General features: G+C 38.7%; 2 protein-coding genes across 3 annotated transcripts in view; both read left to right on the forward strand.

Moving 5' to 3' along the window:
- The window catches only part of LOC127555278 (NACHT, LRR and PYD domains-containing protein 12-like), a 167,256-nt gene that overhangs the window by 29,704 nt on the left and 116,259 nt on the right, over positions 1-21,293 (forward strand). The gene's annotated exons all lie outside the window — the stretch shown is intronic.
- LOC127555279 (NACHT, LRR and PYD domains-containing protein 12-like) overlaps positions 13,685-21,293 on the forward strand; it is a 123,868-nt gene continuing 116,259 nt past the window's right edge. The window contains 1 exon segment of the mRNA XM_051987505.1: positions 13,685-13,699. The gene's annotated coding sequence lies outside the window, so the exon portion shown is untranslated.

Genomic DNA, 21,293 nt, shown 5'->3' on the forward strand with positions numbered 1-21,293 from the left:
AAAGCAAGATTAACATAGATAGACCTGGAGAAGTCCTAGGTTGGACATGGGTGGGGTGAGGAATGTAGAAAATGATAGGAATTATGTGAGGGTAATTAGGGAAGCTTACCAGAAGGGGGTGGATATTGATTGGGGTGGGACAGAAAAGAAGGAATGGGCAAGAGAGAAGGAAGACGATATTCCTAATGTGTGGATTAGAGGGCTTCAATGTGAGAGTGAGGGGAAGTTTTCAAATCAGATTAAAAGCATAACTCATAGAAAATAGAGATAGGACCAAGACTAGGTGAAGAGGCCGAATAAAGTTCATAAAGATGAATTCACATTTTTTCTAAGTACTTCTCTTGCTCCTACTCCCATGAACTCACTGCAAAATCCTTAAAGTGCATGGGATGTAGAAAACACAACTTATGTAACAGAAACTTATTTGTATTTAAAAAAATAGTTTTCTTAAATTAAAATCTATTTTGCTCTAATTCCCCACCAACTGAATAACAAAAACAAAACACTTGTATTAAATATGCATAATGAACAAAACAATTTCCAAAGATATATATTTTAATCTACTCCCTAATTCCTACTACCTCTTTGCCAGAAAGTAGGTAGTATGTTTCATCATGAGTTCTCTGGAGAAATGGTTGGTTATTGTGTTTGTTAGAATTCTTAAATCTTCTGAAATTATTTGAGAATCCCCTGACTTCACTGAAGATTCAACTCAAACATGACCTTCTGTAGAAAACCTTTTCTTATTCATCCCAGATGCTAATGCCCTCTCTATAAGGTATCTTTCTTCTAATCTTTAGACAGTCTTCTATACCTAATTATAGACATGCTGCATGCTAAATGAGATTGTGAATGCCATGAGGATAGGTATTATTTTTGCTTTTTCTTTTGAACTCAAATTTGGCATGTGGCCTGACCTGTAATAAGCACTGTACTCTTGGTTCTCCTTCTTTCACTCAGCATCAATTCATGTAAATCTTTCTAGACCTTTCGAAAATCAGTTTGTTCATATTTTATAGAACAATAATATTCTATTACTTTCATATACCATAGTTTATTCAGCCATTCCCTAACTAATGAGCATCTACTCACTTTTTTATTAGTTACCAATTCAAAAAGAGCCATGGAAACAGTTTTGCACATGTGAGTCATTGCCCCTCCTTTATGATTTCCTTGGGATACAGAGCCAGTCATGGCACTGCTAGATCAAAGGGAATGCAGTTTTATGGCCCTGTGGGCATAGTTTCAAATTGCTCTCCTGAATGGCTACTTCATTTCACAGCTCTATCAACAATGCATCAGTGTCCCAGTTTTCCCATATCTTCTCCAACATTTATCATCTTTTCCTGTCATTTTAGTCAATCTGACAGATGTTGGAATCTTTACTGTTGAGGAGAATACAGGCCTTTTAACCCAACAGAGCAGTGTCCAGTTCAAACAGCTCCAATGTAATTGCCAGATGATGAGGAGAAATCCCAGAAGTGGTAACTGGAAGGGAATTAGATAGGTTAACTGCTTGGGGAAGAGGGTTTGCTTGTATCTCTACAGGAGGAGAAGGAATCAGATGGGTGCTAAAGAGCCGTATTCACCTTGTCCATCAGAGAGAAACACAAAAGCAGAAAAACTTCAAAACAAAGGAGAAGATTTAAGAAACATCTGACACTGAAAGAGCATGGCTGACAATGAGACTGTTAAAAGAACTTTAAAATCTTCAGCTTTCAGTTCCTGAAAAACCAGCAACATCAACAATCACTCACCATCAACAATCATTGGATTCCCTGAGATGAAACAGAAAAAGAGAAAAACTTCAAAACAAAGGAGATTTAAGAAACATCTGACACTGAAAGAGCATGGCTGACAATGAGACTGTTAAAAGAACTTTAAAATCTTCAGGAATCATTGGATTTCCTAACACAAGGTGAGACTGTTTCAGTTCTTGAAAAACCAGCAATAATCATTGGATTCCCTGAGATGAAAAATTGGTGATGAGACTTTTGCAGTACTTCAGAGCTTACAGGAACTATTGGATTCCTGGCACATGAACTAATCGACAATGGATTCCTTTTGGACTATTTCTAGGACTTATGGACATGTGTAAATTCTCAGGTTGATTCATGTTATTTGTTACATTACTACTAACCTATGTTATATTGCTATGTGCTTATGTGTTTTATGTATTTGCAAGAATCATTGGATTTCTTGAGATGAAAAATTGTGATGAGTACTTAAATTTTCATGTTGATTCATGTTATTTGTTACATTGCTACTAGCCTGTGTTATATTGCTATGTGCTTATGTAAATTACGTGTAATGCCTCCCATACTGATGGATTTATGTGTACCTGTTTCAAGTGAGCCCCTTCAGAAACCCGCTAATCTGACTTGACTTCCTGTTTCCTTTGGTGTTTTCATCTCCCTTCCTGACATGTCAGGGAGGGTGTGACCACCTTCTTTTTATGGTGTTTTCACTCCCTTTTTGAGCAGTCAGGGAAGGCATGATCACCTTTTTTGGGGGGTTCTCACCTCCTTGAGAAGTCAGGGAGGTCATGATCACCTATGTCCTAAAACAAAAGAAAGCAGGAGATGGTGGAATCCTTACAAACTGTTAAGTCATTAGAGTTGATAGAGACAATAATTATCTAATTTAGCATGGTTCAGTATGATCTATAAGGAGATGTTATGGGCCAGAAGAAACAAGGTACTAAGTAGAACTGATAAACAATAATGCTTGTGTTCACATCTTTAGAGAGCTCATATAAGCAAGAAGTATTTAAGTACTCATTGGAATTCACAAGTATGGGAGATTCACAGAGTTAACTGTGTAACTTTGTGAATTCACACCTCCCTTGAAGCTCTTAGGACCAGAGAGCACTAACCCATAATCCCTCTCTCTCACATCCCACAATCCCTCTCTTAAAGCAGTATAAATGGAGCTTCAATGGGCCTGTCAAGAAAGTTTTTCAGAGTGAAGAAGCTACAAGTAGAGAGTTCAGCTGAATTTAGATTGAGAGGGGAGTGTCAAGTGAGTTCAGCCAGAAGCCCTCTCTGAGTGAGGAGTTTTACTTCGGAACATTGACTGCGGTTGGAGAGGAGCACTCCGGGAGATTGAGAGCCAGAAGCCTCTCTCAGAGGCAAGAGAGATTCACCTTTGTACTGACTCTGGAGGCTGAAGGACAAACCTTTGGATTTGGAGACATTGGGGGGAGTTCTTGGAACCAAGCAGAGAGATAGGCCTCTAAGCTAACCGGACTATATTGGAGACAATTAAAGATCTGAACTTTTATCACCTGGCTGTGTTTGGGGTAATTATGGATCTGAACTGCAACTAAGGCTGCCTCCAGAAAACCTCCCCGAGAAACCTGCTTTCTCCCAGAGAAAACCATCTTTTATATTATTTTAAAAGAAGAAAATCACCACAGACAGATGTGAAGTAGTACCTGAAAGCTGTTTTAATTTGCATTTCTCTAATCAATAGTGATTTAGAGCATCTTTTCATATGACTATTAATGGCTTTAATTTCACATCTGGAAATTGTCTATTCATTTCCTTTGACCATTAGCAATTGGGAATAACTTGTATTCTTATAAATTTGACATAGTTCTTTATATATTTTAGAAAAGAGACCTTTGTCAGAAACATTAGCTGTAAAAAAATTTCCCTAACTATGTACTTCCCTTTTAATTTTGTTGTCTTGGTTTTGTTGTGCAGAAACATATAATATAATCAAAGTTGTTCGTTTTGCATTTCATAATGCTCTTCAGTTCTTTGGTCATAAATTCCTAATTTCTCTAAAGATATGATAGGTAAATTAATCTTTGGTCTTCTAATTTGCTTATGTTATCACCCATTATGCCCAAATCATGTAGCCAGTTTGACCTTATTTTGTGGTATGGGAAGTGAGATGTACATCTATGTCAAGTTTCTGGCATATTATTTTCTAGTTTTCCCAGAATTTTTTGGAAATAGTGAATTGTTATCCCAGAAACTAGAGCTTTGGGGTTTATCAAATACTAGATTACTATGATCATTGATTATTCTGCCATGTGTATCTAAGCTATTCCATTGACCTGTCCCTCTTATTTCTTAACCATATGGTCAGGCCACATGCCAAATTTGAGTTAGAAAGAAAAAGCAAAAATAATACCTATCCTCATGGCATTCACAATCTCATTTAGCATATAGCATGTCTAAAATTAGCTATAGAAAACGTTTAAAGATTAGAAGAAAGATACCTTATAGAGAGGGTATTAGCATCTGGGATGAACAGAAAAGGTTTTCTCCAGAAGGTCATGGTTGAGTTGAATCTTCAGTGAAGTCAGGGGATTCTCAAATAACTTCAAAAGAGTTAAGAATTCTAACAAACACAATAACCAACCATGTCTCCAGAGAACTCATGATGAAACATACTACCTACTTTCTGTCAAAGAGGTAGCAGAATTAGGAAGTAAATTAAAATATATTTTTGGAAATTGTTTTATTGACTATGCATATTTATTACAGGGGTTTTGTTTTTGTTATTTAGTTGCTAGGGAGTTAGAGCAAGAGAAAACTGATTTTAATTTAAGAAAACCAATTTTTTTAACATACAAATATAATGCATTTCTGTTATATACCTTGTTTTATTTCCATCCCATGCACCATAAGCATTTTGCAGTGGGTTCATAGGAGTGGGGCCAAGAGAAGTACTTATGAAAAAACATGAATTTATCTTTATGAACTTTATTTAGCCTCTTCATCTCTTCTTGATCCTTTTCTGAATGTAAGAGGGAAGAGGGAAGGTTTCCATAACATAGTACAATAGAAAAATGATGACTTTATGTGAGTCTGGAAATCTATTATATATAAATTTCCCATTCTTTTTAAATGTATTGTAAAGTTATCTTGAAATTTTTAAAAAATTTTTTTCTTTTCTCCCTGCCTTCATACTAGAAATGGCTAACATTATAGACACAGATATGTTTATGGAATGCATGTATATGTATACATCTATATAAATATATCCTATTCTTAAATTCTATCAGTTCTTTCTCTGGTTGAAGATGACATATTCCTTCATATGTCCTTTGTAGTTAATTTGGGAATTTGTAATAGTCAAAATGGCTTAATCACTTAGGGTAGTCTTAAAATGGTTGTTTTTGTTACTGTATACAGTGTCCTTTTGGTTCTCCACATTTCATGTATCCTTCTTTCATGGAAGTCTTTTTATGTTTTGCTAAAATCATTGAGCATATCATTTCTTATAATGTAGGAGTATTCCATCACAATCACATGTGAGAAACTGTTCAGCTATTTCCCAAATGATGGACCTTTCTGCAGTTTCCAGTTCTATGGCACCACAAAGAACTGCTATCAATATTTTAGTACATATGGATTCTTTTCCTTTTTCTCTATTCATCTTTTCTTCTAATTAATAGAGTTAGTAGTGGTATTGCTGGTTCAAAGGATTTCCCTGGTTTTATAACTCTTTAGGCATAATTCCAGATTGTTCTTCAAAATGGTTGGATTACTGTGCAGTTTTACCAACAGTGACTTCATGTTCGAAGTTTTCTACCTGCCCTCCAACATTCATTGCTTTCACCTTTATTCATTTCACTCAATATCATAAATTGAAAAAATTAAAAAGATGTTTAGAAGTTGCAGACATTACACTGTCTTATAAGGATGTAATTATGAAAGTTGTCTCCAGAAAGTTATTTTGTTTTTCATACTGAAAGAGACCATGACATCAGGGAGGTGATGCCATGACATGCAAGTAAATTGGATTTAAGTGAGAGAGAGCTGTGTAGGATCAGCTGCCTCACTTTCCCTCCAGAACCATCTGGGTCTAGTGCCAAGATACAGATCAAGATGACTGGAGATTGTCTTAAAAGAAATGAGAAACCTTGGCCTTTTGAAGCTAAGGACTTCAACAGGTCTCAGTTTTAACTGGTACAAAAGCAATTGAAGCAAAGAATCTCCTCTTTCACCTAGCCCAAACCCCACCCCACCCCTACCCCATCCCCCCAAATATAAACAAACAAATAAATAAATAAATCTGGGAGAAGAGGATCCTCAGGTTTCTGATCAAAGCAGAAAAGATTGATGTTTACATTCAATATTATTTAATTCGGAACCACATCATCACCAAATGGGGCTTGGCTCTGGACCATTTTGTGGCCAATCAGTGAGAATCAGATACCTTTTAGTTTAAGGCATCCTCCTTAAGAAACCTAGTCAGTAAACTCTAAGATATTTTCAGAGAATTCAGTTGTGCAAAAGAAATGAAAAAAAAATGCTGTTAAGAGCATCTATAGGTAAAGGTATGATACCCTAAGAAGTTAGAGGGAGGAATGGGAAAAAGAGAAGAAGGAAAAGAATGAGAAAAAGAGAAGAGGAAGGGAAGGAAGGGAGGGAGGAAGGATGTTGGAAAGGAAGGATGGAAGGGAGGATTAAGGAGGGAGGGAGGGACATGACCTGCAAGTGAATTGTATTTAAGTAAGGATCGGCTGGGCAAGGTCACTTGCCTCATTGTCACCTCCAGAGTCATTAAGGTCCAATCAGATAGAGATTAAAATAATTGGGGATGAGTTTAAGAGAGCACAAACACAATTTACAGCAGTTATTATAGTAACCTTCTATTTGGTAAACCTGAAGACTTAAGTTTTGAGAATGAGAAGTCACCCTTTGCTACACTGTAGATTAATCATTTTTCATGGAAATCGTGAAAGTCGGGATAATTCTGGCATCGTCTTCTTCAAACACTTTATACAAAAATAACCTGTCAGAGTTACAAAGACTTCTAATGCCCCAAACTTCTTGGCACACCCGTGATCATTTTTGAGTAAACTCCAGCTGAATTTGGAGGTATCTGTAGCTGTCAGGAACCACAAATTTGCCTTGACTAGTAAAGGTCAGCTACACACTCAAAACCTTGCTTGGGACTTTGTAAATATTCTGCTCTTTGTTATTGTGTTATTTTCCCCATTCTCACCTTTAAGGTGAGAAGACTATAGCAGAAAGAAGTGAAATGACTTGCCTAGTATCACACAGCTCGTAAGTGGTTGAGAACAGATTTGAACTTTCTTTGAAAAAAACCACCTAGTAATCTAAATTTTACTACTTCTACCATCTATCTGCCTTCCCTGACATCTAAGAAAAGGAGATCATGGGAGTGTGAAAAATAGAATGAATATTTAATGATTGTGTATATCACAGTGACTTCTCCAGGAGTTGAGCTCTCACAGACTGATCATAATCAGGTCATTGACAATTTGAAAAGAACCTTCCAATGCCTTCCAATGTACTATTTTTGGAGGCTGGTCTTGGTCACCAGGAATTCACAGCTCCCATGATATCTGTCCAATAACTTTGATGAGGAGAAGGCATTCCATTTATGCCTTGTTAACAAACTTTATTCTAGATTTGTAATTATATGACTAACCAAATATGAAAGCAATAGACAGACTCCATGGATAAGATATGAAATTTATTAAAAACAATAGATTTAACATGATCTAGAATCATCTCAAATTCTTTACAAAGAACTTTATCCATACTGCCTTTTTACTAGAGGAAAAGACTTGCTATACGATTAATCATTCTTCATGGCAATTGTGAAAATGGTGATAATTCTGGCACTGTCTTCTTCAAACACTTTATCCTGGGATTAAGCCTTGATAATGAACTCTCTTACTTCCATGTCTTCAGCTTCAAAACTTCCAAATATATAAGCAAGGCATTTCTTCATTTAGAAGCCAGGGATAATTCTGATCACCCTTTTTTTTCTCCTCAAACAATTTGTAGAAATTGCTTCTCTCTGAGACTTTATGTCCTAAAAAAGAGAAAGGTTTCAGTCCAAAGAAAGGATTCAATATCCTTAGTGAAAGGAAGATTTTACTTGAATCCTAGAGCATTCATTCTGTGGATAGCCATAAAAATTTTCACAGGAGAAATATTCAGTAAATAACAATGTTATGATAGCTGAAAACCAGAGCGCTCTTTCCCAGGCAATTACTTTTTGTCTAATAGGCCATCAAAGTCATTTCAAGAGCAGCCATTTATAGGATAAGAACATTTTCAAGGTAGAGGTAAAGATAGTATTTTAATCTTTGTGGTTTTAAGTAAGGCAAAATGGCCCAGTATACATGTGAACTCTTTCTTCTTTTAGTGAAGATAAGAGTAATTCCAGTTATAAGAAAAATTGTTCACAGATTTATAGACACAGATATTAAGACCTGTTGGGGATTTTTTCTGGTTTAGACCCACTGACACCAGTTAGACTGTGAGCACTTACCCAGTTATTGTCACTTCTACTACCCTCGGATGTCTCTGGATTCAATAAAATAGACAGACACCACTATGCAGTTATGAAGCTTTATTATTGATTCCATAGCTTTGTTTCTCCTCCTCCTTTCTCCCTCTGCTGTCCTGTATGTATACCCCTCTCTTCTGCTCTTGCCCACGGGCCCCAACAACAAGTATGTGTTTAGCTTGTGTATCCAGGAGCCTAACTCCTGAGATGGTGGGGGCGATCTCGATTTGGTGCATGCTCAGTGCCTGTGCTGGGCGTGTCAACAGGGTGTACCCCAGACCTGTAGTCAGCCAGCAGAATGTAAACCCGAGGCCTTAATATCCACCCCCAAGAGTGAGCTGACCGAGATCCAACCAGCCACAGACCACAAGGGTCAGGTTTTTGCACAAACTTGTTGCTTACACAAATGGGGCGAGGTACACAGATTAAAGCAGACTCTTGTTAGTCTGTTCCCTACCATCTCCCCCTTCTTGTTTTCTATGAAGGGGGTGCCACTGGGCTACCAGTCCTGCAAGGAACTGTCATAAGAGAGAGAGAAAGCATCAGAAAATACAAGGTAAAAGTAAAAACAATACAATAAAAAAGGCAATTAATAGTAAAAGGTGAGACATTCATGAGGGAATTGTTATTGTATGTTGGTATATCCAATCAATAAGGTCATGAGAAGCGTAGTTAGGTTGAAATTTTTTGCTAATGCATTGATGTCAGCAACAAGCTTTGCTAATTCCTGGATTTGATTAGACATATTGGCCACCAACAGAGTGCCCCTAATGTGGTCTCTGACTTGTTCCTAAGTGAGATGGTGTTCCATTGAAAAGGAGTCACACAAACAGGTTGATAGTCAAAGTGACATGGAAGAGCAAGTCCACGACACAGCCATTGCAGTCTTTTTTTCTGCTGTCTCTTTTCTGCCAACTAGTGTGTCCATGTCCTTTTTCTGCCTCCTTTTGCTCTTCTTCTTGTTCTGAAGGTCCTAGGAGTCGCAAGGAGCGGGTTGGCATCCACTCTCCGGCTTCATTGGGACCTGGAATGATATAAGCATACCCTATCCCCCATCTGTGCACCACCCCCATGATCCATCTGATACATCCTTCCACATTGCTGGCCAATGTGGTGCAATGTCCACATTGCAGGACCAGGTTGGAGCCGTCCTGGTATGAGGTGGAACTTGTGAATCTCTGACCTGTGGCATAACAAAGAAGCATAAAGCTGGTGTGGGTATCGATAGCTGAAAATTGAAGAAAATTGAGTGTGTAGAGAGCGGCATCCAACTGGGACTGAGTTAAGCCCCCCATCCCTCCCCCTCCCCTTCCCCCTTTTTGCTTTTGCAGCACAGTCTTCAGTGTGTGGTTGGCAAGTTCAACCACTGCCTGACCTGTGGGGTTATAGAGAAGGCCTGTGAGGTGGCAAATCCCAAATTCCTGTGAAAAGAGAGCAAAGCCTTTGGAGGAATATTCAGGACTGAAATTCCAACATGCCGTTTCCAAAATGTTTATCTCATATGACTTTACCTCAGCATTTCTTTGCATGCTTGACCTTCAAAAAGCATAAATGAGAAGATGAAGTGAACATACAATATAAATACAGTAGAGTAGTTGGAAAATATCAGCTACACATGTTACCATAATGATATTGCATGCAGAATAATAACTTTTCTGGTTCTGAACTCACCTCTAGTGATTAGAGTAATTTCTCCAGATATGAATTACAACTCAAAAAAAACCCAAAAACCTCTGGGGTTAACTGCCTCCTAGTAAGGATAGAACACAATATGCCATCCACAATCTCATATGTAGGACTAGATAAGAAGACTTTCAAAATCCTGGATAGGTGAATACCAAATCTAATAACCTCAGCTTCATCAGCAATAATGATGTGGGAAAGATTCCTTTCTAGATTCCCACCCTCTCCTAGTTAATAATGTAAATTACCCTTTAACTCACAAATCCTGGTCCCTTTGAATTCCAATAAAAGATCTTACCTGAACCAGCCCCATCCAGATCTGAGTCCACTTTGGAGCTACACCCAAAAGCCCCTCGAGTTAAATCTCCCATTATAAAAGGGAGACACTGGGACCCCCTCTTTGCAGAGATTCCAAAAAAGCTAGCCATGTGAGGACCCTCTGTCCACTGGACCCTCTGGTCCGGTGCCCTTCTTATCTCTACCTTCACCTATACTTTAACCTTGCTTACCCAATAATAAACCTCTTTTATCAATCTAGCTCTCAGGCCAATAAATGCTTTTATTGGCAACTCAGGCTGCTACTAGACCCCATTTACGGCTGTATCCTTGCGCTGAATCAAAGGGGGTTGCAGGGGAGCTTTGCTTGGCTCCCTGTACCCTAAACCTGCCACTAGACCTCAACTAAACCCTAATTTCATTTAAGTATCCCAAATCTAGACCTCAACAATAGTAAATTGTTTTTTAAAGCTAAAATTAAAATCTTGCCTATCATGAAGCTTAATGTACCTTCAATCTACAATTCTTGAGTTCCCTGATTCCCCACAAAAGCAGAATTAGAAAAATGGAGGAGTTTCAGACAGGGAAATTAAGGTTTGACTTGTGGGACAACCTCGTAGTTCTCAACAAAGAAGGTCTTTCAGAATAGTCAACTATAGCAATCTAGTGTTTGACAAACCCAAAGATTCTAAATTTTGGGATAAGATTTCATTATTTGATAAAAACTGCTGGGATAACTGGAAATTAGTATGGCAGAAATTAGGCAAGGACCCACACTTAACACCACATACCAAGATAAGATCAAAATGGGTCCATGACCTAGGCATAAAGAACGAGATTATAAATAAATTAGAGGAACATAGGATAGTTTATCTCTCAGACTTGTGGAGGAGAAAGAAATTTGTGACCAAAGATGAACTAGAGACCATTACCAATCACAAAATAGAAAATTTTGATTATATCAAATTAAAAAGCCTTTGTACAAACAGAACGAATGCAAACAAGATTAGTAGGGAAGTAACAAACTGGGAAAACATCTTTACAATTAAAGGTTCTGATAAAGGCCTCATTTCCAAAATATATAGAGAACTGACTCAAATTTATAAAAAATCAAGCCATTCTCCAATTGATAAATGGTCAAAGGATATGAACAGACAATTTTCAGATGAAGAAATTGAAACTATTACCACTCACATGAAAGAGTGTTCCAAATCACTATTGATCAGAGAAATGCAAATTAAGACAACTCTGAGATATCACTACACACCTGTCAGATTGGCTAAGATGACAGGAAAAAATAATGATGAATGTTGGAGGGGATGCGGGAAAACGGGGACACTGATGCATTGTTGGTGGAGTTGTGAACGAATCCAGCCATTCTGGAGAGCAATCTGGAATTATGCCCAAAAAGTTATCAAACTGTGCATACCCTTTGATCCAGCAGTGTTTCTATTGGGCTTATACCCCAAAGAGATACTAAAAAAGGAAAGGGGACCTGTATGTGCCAAAATGTTTGTAGCAGCCCTGTTTGTAGTAGCTAGAAACTGGAAAATGAATGGATGCCCATCAATTGGAGAATGGCTGGGTAAATTGTGGTATATGAATGTTATGGAATATTATTGCTCTGTAAGGAATGACCAGCAGGATGAATACAGAGAGGCTTGGAGAGACCTACATGGACTGATGCTAAGTGAGATGAGCAGAACCAGGAGATCATTATACACTTCGACAACGATATTGTATGAGGATGTATTCTGATGGAAGTGGATTTCTCTGACAAAGAGACTTAACTGAGTTTCATTGGAGAAATGATGGACAAAAACAGCTACACCCAAAGAAGGAATACTGGGAAATGAATGTGAACTATTTGCATTTTTGATTTTCTTCCCGAGTTATTTTTACCTTCTGAATCCAATTCTCCCTGTGCAACAAGAGAACTGTTCAGTTCTGCAAATATGTATTGTATCTAGGATATACTGCAACATGTTTAGCATATATAGGACTGCTTGCCATCCTGGGGGGGGGGGAGGAGGGAGGGAGGGGAAAAAACGAAACATAAGTGATTGCAAGGGATAATGTCGTGTAGAAATTATCCTGGCATGGATTCTGTCAATGCGAAGTTATTATTAAATAAAATAAAATTTATATATAATAAAAAAAAAAAACAAAGAAGGTCTTTAAACATAGGATTACTGATGACTTGTCAGGACTCTGGTAGAGGAAATTCTTTTGTAATTACAATTTGGACTGGATAACCATTGAGGTTCCTTCCAACCTCAATCTGGTTTAACTTGTCTGTCAAAATGTCTTACTGGTGTGTGGCTGTAAGAGTTGGGTAAATCAAGTGGATACTAAAGGATCCAAAGTGGATCCCAGCTCTGGAAAATACTTGGCAGTCCTTACAACTAAGCAGAACTGGCATCAAGCCAGTGGAGTAGTAGCTATACTTCTAGCATAGACTCAGTCTCCAAACAAACAAATTCAAAAAATAAATATTAATATGGGGTTTATTTTAATATCAAAGGGATCTTAGATTTAGAACTGGAAGGAACATCAAAACTCATAACTATATAATGATTTAGCTGTAGTAAAATAATCCCATGTTAAACAGACAAGAGTTAAATTAATATCTACAAACAACATTTAGTAATTCCTAACACTTATCTTCTGTGCAAAAGTCTGACACCATTTCTTGGAAGTAGAAAGGAGCTCTATAAGCCCGAGTGCCAATTTATACTTTTATCTGTTTCATGTTTCATGTATCCCCATGTCCAAAGCATTGGTCACAAAGTGACCAACCTTCTGATCTAATCGTTCTAAATAACTTGACTGGTCCTTGAGCAACAGACTTCTTTCAAAGTAGTTTTAAAAAATATATTTCTTGTCCTTTGGACTTCAAAAAAGAGAACCAAGTTCCTGCCTTCCAGTTTTCTAGATTCACTTAAGTCAAAGTCCCCAGGGAGCTGATTACTAGGTTACACACACATGTTGATTTATTAGCAATTCCTGTTACATTAAATGCTGAAGATTCCTTCCTTCAAAGGTCAATTCAAAGGCTAATCTCCTCCCTCATTCTAGAAATATTATTTACACCAATTAGAGAAATATATAGAATTAGAAGGATATCCATTATCAAAGAGAAAATAGGTCGATCTATATTTCAAGGAAGGAACTAACTGATCGTCCTGAACAGATGCAGAGCTGAAAGGGAAAAGAAAGTGGGGAAGGGAGCAAGCGTTTAGGAAGCATCTACTAATCTAATTCGATAAACATTTATTATAAGCCCGCTGAGTGACAGGTTTTGTGCAAAGTGCTTTAAAAATATTATATGGAAAAAGACAGGGACTGCGGAAGTCATTGAGTCTAACTCCTTTCCAGTATTTTGCAAATGAGGAAACTGATGCTAAGGTCAAGTGAGTTACTTAATGGAAACAGACAGTAACTGTCATAGGTGAAATTTGAATCCAGACCCTTTGATTCCAAGTCAGTAAGTCAACGTAGGTCGGAGGCTCTATTGGAAGATGGGAAGACGCAAATATCTGGGCGGATATTGTGGTACTGGCTCCACTCTCCAGTCCCATTCTCAGGGACCCGGACTCCTGAATCCCGCTGCTGAGAACTGTCCGCGCCATTAGGAGATAACAGGTTTGTTTGTTTGTTTGTTTGTTTTTTTGTTGTTGTTTTTTTTAAAGGCCTGATCCTGAATCCAAAAAGCCCGGGTCCTGAATCCAATCAGGCTCCCCTTTCTTCAACTTTGGTCTGAGGTGTGAGGAAAAATCAGAGGCGCGGGAGCTGCACCCAGACCTTTGCTCTTTAACTCGGTGTTCCAGCTGACGTGGCTTACTAAGTGCCAAAAGCACTGACCCCAGCATCGCAGCTCTTTCATTTTCTCTTTACTCTAGAGCGAAGTGTTCTGAGACTGGTCGGAATCGGAGAGCTGCAGGAAAAGCCCAGGATCCCGGGGAGGGGAAAGGTGGAGAAAAGGATGGATGGTGTTTGAGGCAGCGGGCGCCGGGAGGACTAAATGGGAAACCCGAGGCCATTCCTGTCACTGAAGAAGAAACAAGTTGTAGGTGGTTGAGTGACGTGACCTAGGTCCCCCAAGGACACACATAACGTCCCAAAGGAGGGTCCGGTTGGAGCCGTAACACAGAAAAGAACCGAGGGGGCGGGATGGCCGAGGGTATCCACTGGCGATTGGTTCGGTACTTGGAGCACCTGACACCTGAGGAGCTGAAGAAATTCAAGCTGTGTCTAAAGTATGAGCTCTCCGAGCGCATCCCCCGGGGCAAAGTGGAGGGTGCGGATAGATCAGAAATGGCCGAGCTCTTGGTCAGTACTTTTGGAGAGCCGGACGCCTGGGAGCTGACTCTGAGTATCTTGGACAAGATGGGCCTGCGGGAGCTGTGGGAGCGAGCCAGGATGGAAGGACTGCAGGGTAAGCATACGCCTGCGGACTAATCGCGACCAATGAGCTTTCCAGGGTCCCAACATACTTGGGCCCTTCTTCCTTCTCTTTCCTTCCTTTGTCCCTCTTTCCCTTCTTGCTTCCTTTCCCGGGGATCTCTTCTAGGGCTTCTCCCATGCTAAAATTAACTTGCATTCATTCTGTATAGATTTTGTCTCTACAGGTAGTTTCCCTCTAAGAATGTAAGTCTCTTCACTGCAGGCTCTAAATATTTCATTTGATTTTTGTATCTCCAGCACTTAGCCCAAAGAGTGGAATGTGATAGATACTTAAAAGATTCGTTGATTACTGATTTTTGACTTCAGGATTAGAGGAACCTATTGGGAGACTTGACTTAAGGCTGAGAAAGGGAAGGAGGATCACTTCAATGTTTTTTTTTTTTGTTTGTTTGTTTTTTTCCCAACAATCAAGATGGAAGAAGTGGAGTTCAGTAACTGTTCCATGACATTGTAGAGGATGAGCATTTGGGCCAAGAGGAGAGAGTGCTGGAGGCAGGAGAATGATCAGGAGGGGAGGGAAGAACTTAAAGAGAGGAAGATGGTGAAAAATAGGAGAATAGAAGTAATGGAGATTTCAGGTGTGATTGAGGAAAGAAGAAAAGCGAGGTGTGGAGAAAGAAGAAGATGAAATGAAATGGGTCAGGCTTTGACTAGGTATTTTATCAGCAGAAGGAAAACGTCCCGGGAAGATAGACCTCTGTATTCTATCAGATTCACTGGAGTCTTTGCTGAGTAGAGAGCAGGGATGGAAGTACCTTTTTTTTTTTTTTTTTTTAATGCAAGAAGGTGATCTGGTGACATGCACCATAGAAGAGATGAGAAAGAATTCGGTTTCATCAAATAATCTGAATGGGCCATTATCAAAAGATCACCCCAAAGTCATTCAGAGAGTTTGAAGCTGGCCCATGCCCTCAATAGGTGGATCTCACTCCCTCTGGAACCTGATATTCAGGTACCCTGGATCAGGGAAGAAAGAAGATATAGGTAAGAGTAAGAATGGTCCAGTGAAGTTCTGAAGTGGAGAAAATGAAGTCAGTAAGTTTTTTTAAACAACAGAGTTTCACGTCTAACTGGGTGTCTCGGACTAGTTCAGCCTGTGTGGGATAGTAGCTACCACAAAAATAGACATTCAGAGTTAAAAAAAAAAAAAAAGGAGTTTACTGAGATTTATCAAGAAAAGGCATCTCTTATCTTACAAAGTATAGAGAAGTACAAAATATAACCTACAAAACATAAGATTAAATAGGTCCCTAAAAGCAGGAGCCCCACCCTTTGACATTTTTCTCCCATTCTTTGGGAGAGTCCAGGTTTATATGTCAAACTCGGAAATCTATCCCAGAAACACAAGAATAAATTGCCTGTAAAAGATGTACTTAAATGCTAATTAAGAAATGGGGAAAACAAAAAAAGAACACTGGGAAATGAATGTAAACTGTTTGCATTTTCGTTTTTCTTCCCGGGTTATTTTTACCTTCTGACTCCAATTCTTCCTGTGCAACAAGAGAACTGTTCGGTTCTGCACACATATATTGTATCTAGGATATATTGTGACATATTTAACATGTATAGAACTGCTTGCCATCTGGGGGAGAGGGTGGAGGGAGGGAGGGAAAAAGTCGGAACAGAAGTGAGTGCAAGGGATAATGTTGTAAAGAAATTTTTTTCAAAAAAAAAAAAAAAAGAAATGAGGGAAATCAGAGGGAATGTTCATTCTAGACAACCTAACACCCAACATCTTTTTAGCTATTGCTCAACTTGTAATTGTAAAGTTTCAAATCATAATTAGGGATGAGGGTCTTCACACAGTCTTACCAGGAAACACTGAGGTTTAAAGCACAAACTCTGTGTGCACTTAAACTTCCTCTTTGGTCCGTGATATGTGTGGATTTGTTTTGCCCACTTTTTATTAATCTTCAGTTAAGAAATGTTAAAATTCCCCTATATTTACTTGGAATTCAGACAAGAACCAAAAGGATAGCAACCTTAAGCCAAGCACCTAATGAGCAGTGGATGAGAGAGTCCTAGATCCTTTCCTTGCCTAACCTGAGTAATACAGAAGATGCTCCCATTCCCTTGAGATCAAGTCCTATCTCCTTCTTGAACTCTTCTGTAACTCTCAACCCGCAGGAATCGCTCTCTCCTCTGAACTCGACATGCCTTTAGTATAGCCATGCTAGCACACATTCAGTGCTTAATAAATACTTGGTGATTACTTGGTTTACTGTTCTTTTTATGGGTGCATTTCTGATCTTTCAGGTTAAATCATAACTTCTAAAGGGTACAGAGTATGTTCCATATTTGTGGTTGCCCATATTGCCCAACTTAATAAGCCCAAATGTTTGTTGTAAGGGAAAAACAAAAAATAAAGTAAAATGATGACTGATGGCACAGCATAAGTTGAAGCTGAGGGATGTAATTATAAGCAGTAGTTTCTCCTTTTGCAGTATTATACAAGGAAAATATCTGAATTTTTATAAATAAAATTTTAATGTTATTTTCAAAATTTTGTAAACATGGAAATATCCCTACCCTAGAATCTGATATTAAGATGCCTAAAGCCTAAGAATGGGTAGGAGACAAGAAAATCCCTCCCTGCAGGTGAATGTATGGCCATGGGCAAAGACCCTGGAGATAGGATCACCAACCCCTATCAGGTTGTTTATTGTACCCAACACTGATTGTCTCTAAGACAGCTACAATAACCTTTGTCTATTCTCTTCTTTTTTCTGCCCTAAGTAGCCATCTCTGCAGAAGTATGCAAGTCGTTAAACAGAAGAGCAAAGATATTTCCTTTAAAACAAATTCATCAATTACTATTGTTTTTAAACTTTTGGCTGATCTCCTCTTAAGCTCATTGCCATATCCATTTCTATTATAGATCCTACAGAAGGGCCAAGACTGAAAACATATCCAGATACCACAAAAAAGCAGCAAGAAGGGAAAGGTATGTGGATGATAGAACTGCCTGTGGGTAAAATTAGACTCAGTTCATTTTTGCTATGTTAATCTAGATGTTAACTTGTCCATTAATGGAGCCCCATGTGTAAAATGTAAAGGGATATACCAAAGGAACCTGGAATTCTTACCTAACCATTTAATTAATTGAAGTCTTTTTGTGTTATGAGCCAGAACTTGAAACAAGGTACTAAGTGGAATTGAGGAGACAATGGTTATCTAGTTTAGCATGGTTAAGTATGATTGATTTAACCTTACCACAAATAATGGTTTCCTAGTGATATAATGATTGCTTTATACTCAGTGTAGGGCATATAAACTGGGACTCAGAAAGCCCTCAGGGGCAGAGGCAGAGAAGACAAAGGACTGGGGGCAGGAGCTTAAGCTCTCAGAACCAAGGGGAGAAATTCAATTCCATCTTTGGTCTTCCTGGTGGCTGGCCTGGCCTCCTGCACTTCCCCCACTAAGACCAAGGTTAGACTGACAGGCTCTCCAGAAAGCTGCTCAGAATCAGGCAAGGAGACAATAAAGGATGTGGACTTAAACACATGGCTGTCCTTGTGGTGATAACTGAACTGAAAGGAAGGCTGCTTCCAGAGACCCCAAGAAAACCAAACCAGAGAACTTTACGTTTTTGGACAAAACAGATAATATATCTTTTAGGAGAACAAGATGGCAAAATACAGTTTAGTCATAGAGTTAAGAGTTCAGATCCACACTGTATAGTTGCTAGAACTAATAAAAAGTGCTGGAATTTATTAATGAGAAGAAGATCATGTAAGATCTTACATTAGACATTATTAAGGTCACTTATGTAGTAATATGGTAGATGGAGAAGCAGATTTGAGATGCTGACTTATTCAGGAGATTAATGTACAGGAGAGAAAAAAAATGTTGGACTAATTTAAATTCTTTTATTCTAGAAATTGGAAGGATGGCTCCCAGAGTTCAAGGAATTTAAAATTGAGGAAATTTGATCAATTTCTCTTAAGTTCACTTTAGTTGTTAACAAATGCCTCTCCAAATGAGTGATTATATTGTAGCCCTGAATGTGAAATAGAGAAGATAAATAGAAACACACTTATTAAATTTCAGGGTCGAAAGGAAATTTAATAATGGAGATTTCATACATTTATAAGGAGAAAACATAGGAAACTGCAGATCTACTCTGTGTCCATATTGGGATGATGGTTTGGCACTTCCCAAGATTATATTGTTGTGAAAGCTCTAAAGATGACATATTGACTTTCCTTTTTTTTTTTTTTTGAAATAGGAAAATCCCTAAAGTCAATGTGTTTTGGAAATGCTTCTCTCTTTGGATTTTAATATACAGATTGCTGGTGAAGGAAGGGTTATGTGCACTTTCACTTTCTGATTTCTGCTTGGGGGTTTTTTGAACACAGTACTGGGTTGAGGGAGATGAAAGAATGAAAATTTATTGCTCCATGACTTAATCAAGGTTAGCTAATAAGGAGAATATAGATAGTCATAGCTTTGCTGCCTAAGCATAAGTAGACACTTTATCTAAGGGATTTGTCTTAGGTACAGAAGGGTAGATTTTCCTCATTTTAGAAAAAAAAGCAAAAATTGAGACACAATTAATACTTCCTGGATATGTAATACCTATCTGACAAATTCCAGAAGAATATCCTAGGGTCGTTGTCTCTAATGTGGGGCCAAAAATCTCACATGTTTGTGACTTATTTGGATTTTGTTTTTTTTTTTCTCTTGGGATTCTGCATATCAAGACTAACCCAGATTTTGGAGGCAGGGAATAGACTATAAACATAAAGGCCTCAGTTATTAATATAGGTGGACCTGTGTATAGACATGTGTATATATTCTACAATAAATAATTTTGCTTTATTTATATGCCTTAGGGTGAGGAAGGATAGCATTTGTGGTTACACAGCTCCACCAAGCAAAATCTTATCCTTCCACATAGAAGAAAATAGTATAGAACTTTAGCAAAGAGAAAAATGGAGAGGGCCATAGTCATGTGAACATTTAAAAGCAGGTAAATATGAGAGATGATAAAGTGGTTGGATTGAAAATACTTGGCAATTCTTTAGCTATGTAGGGTAAGGGAGAGTATATAGTGCAAGATGACCCCAGGTAGCAAAGCTATATGGAAAGAGGTAAGTTTTGGGAAAAAGTAATTAGTTCACTTCTGAATGTATTGGGTTGGAGATTCCGACCAAAATTCAGAAAATTCAATGTGAAGTGTACAATAGGCGGTTGGTTATGTGGTGTTGGAGCTCAGAAAAAGACTAGAGTTAGATAGATCTGGGTATCACTTGTGTAGGCAGAATATTTGCACACTTGGGGAAAGGACTCATGCTTAACTTGTCATCAGTCAAAAGGCATTTATTAAGTACTTAGTGTATGCTACTGTGCTTAATGCTTGGATAATGAATAAAAGTAGAAAGAGAGTCTCTGTCTTATAACAGTTGGTGTTCTAGTAGGGAAAGATGAAAAATGAAAAACAAAACAAAACTTGGCAAGTTGGGTTTGGGAGGAGATACCTGCCATCAGGCCTGGCAGGGAAAGTTCTGAATGCAACCTAGAGAGTAATAAAAAAATTGGTTTTGGATTTTTTTTGTTATTGTTCATATCCCTGACTCTTGGGAGACTGCCTGTCATATAGAAGCAATAAATGTTTGTGGAGTTCACGTGTGGATTTCAGTGGCGTAACATGGAAGCTCCTTAAGGGGAAGCTGGGAGAAAATAAGGATGGACAAATGAGGCCTTGAAATGTGGCATAAGCTTAGACGTTGTCCTGTGAACAAGACAGAGACATTGAGGCTTCTGATGAGGGCTGTGTTTATGTTTCAGAAAGATCACCTGAGCTGAGATGCAGGCGAGGTTTGGGGGATTCCCTTGGAGCCAGAAGTGAGGAGAGGGCAAACCCAGAGGGTAGCACTTCACATTTATGTGGGCTCTGGGAACAGTGATACCCTAGTCATGATCTTAGGGACATTTCCCAAAGACCCCCCAGCAAATATAACCCTGAATATCTCTTTTCTGTTATGACTTTAGATGAAAGAAACAAGTACCGAGAACGAATGAAAGAGAAATTCCAGCTCATGAGGGAGAGGAATTCTCGTCCTGGGGAGCATGAGCTCTTTCACCACCGATTCACACAGCTGCTGCTTCTTCGAGAATATCGTGACAGGGAGCAGAAGCATCATGAGCTCCTTGTCCGTGGAGGGGAACACGCTGGGTTCATGCAGGAGCGAGGGCAGCTTATAGAGACAGTAGCTTTATTTGATCCTGTTAAAGAGACAGGTGTCCAACCCCGCACTGTTGTGCTGCAGGGGGCTGCTGGTATTGGGAAGACCACGCTGGCCAGCAAGGTGATGTTGGACTGGGCAGAGGGAAACCTCTTCCAGGAGAGGTTCGACTATGTTTTATTTCTCACCTGCAGAGAACTGAACCCATTAGGAGAGAGAGAAATCAGTTTTGCTGATTTAATCACCAATGACTGGCCTGGCCCAAAGGCTCCCATGGCAGAGATCATGTCCCAGCCAGAGAGACTTCTGTTCATCATTGATGGGTTAGATGAACTGAAATTCCCTTGTAACGAGAACAGATATGATCTGTGCAAAGACTGGAAGCAGAAG

This window comes from Antechinus flavipes, chromosome 3 (genome assembly GCF_016432865.1).
Source record: "Antechinus flavipes isolate AdamAnt ecotype Samford, QLD, Australia chromosome 3, AdamAnt_v2, whole genome shotgun sequence".
In the NCBI taxonomy this organism is placed as follows: domain Eukaryota; kingdom Metazoa; phylum Chordata; class Mammalia; order Dasyuromorphia; family Dasyuridae; genus Antechinus; species Antechinus flavipes.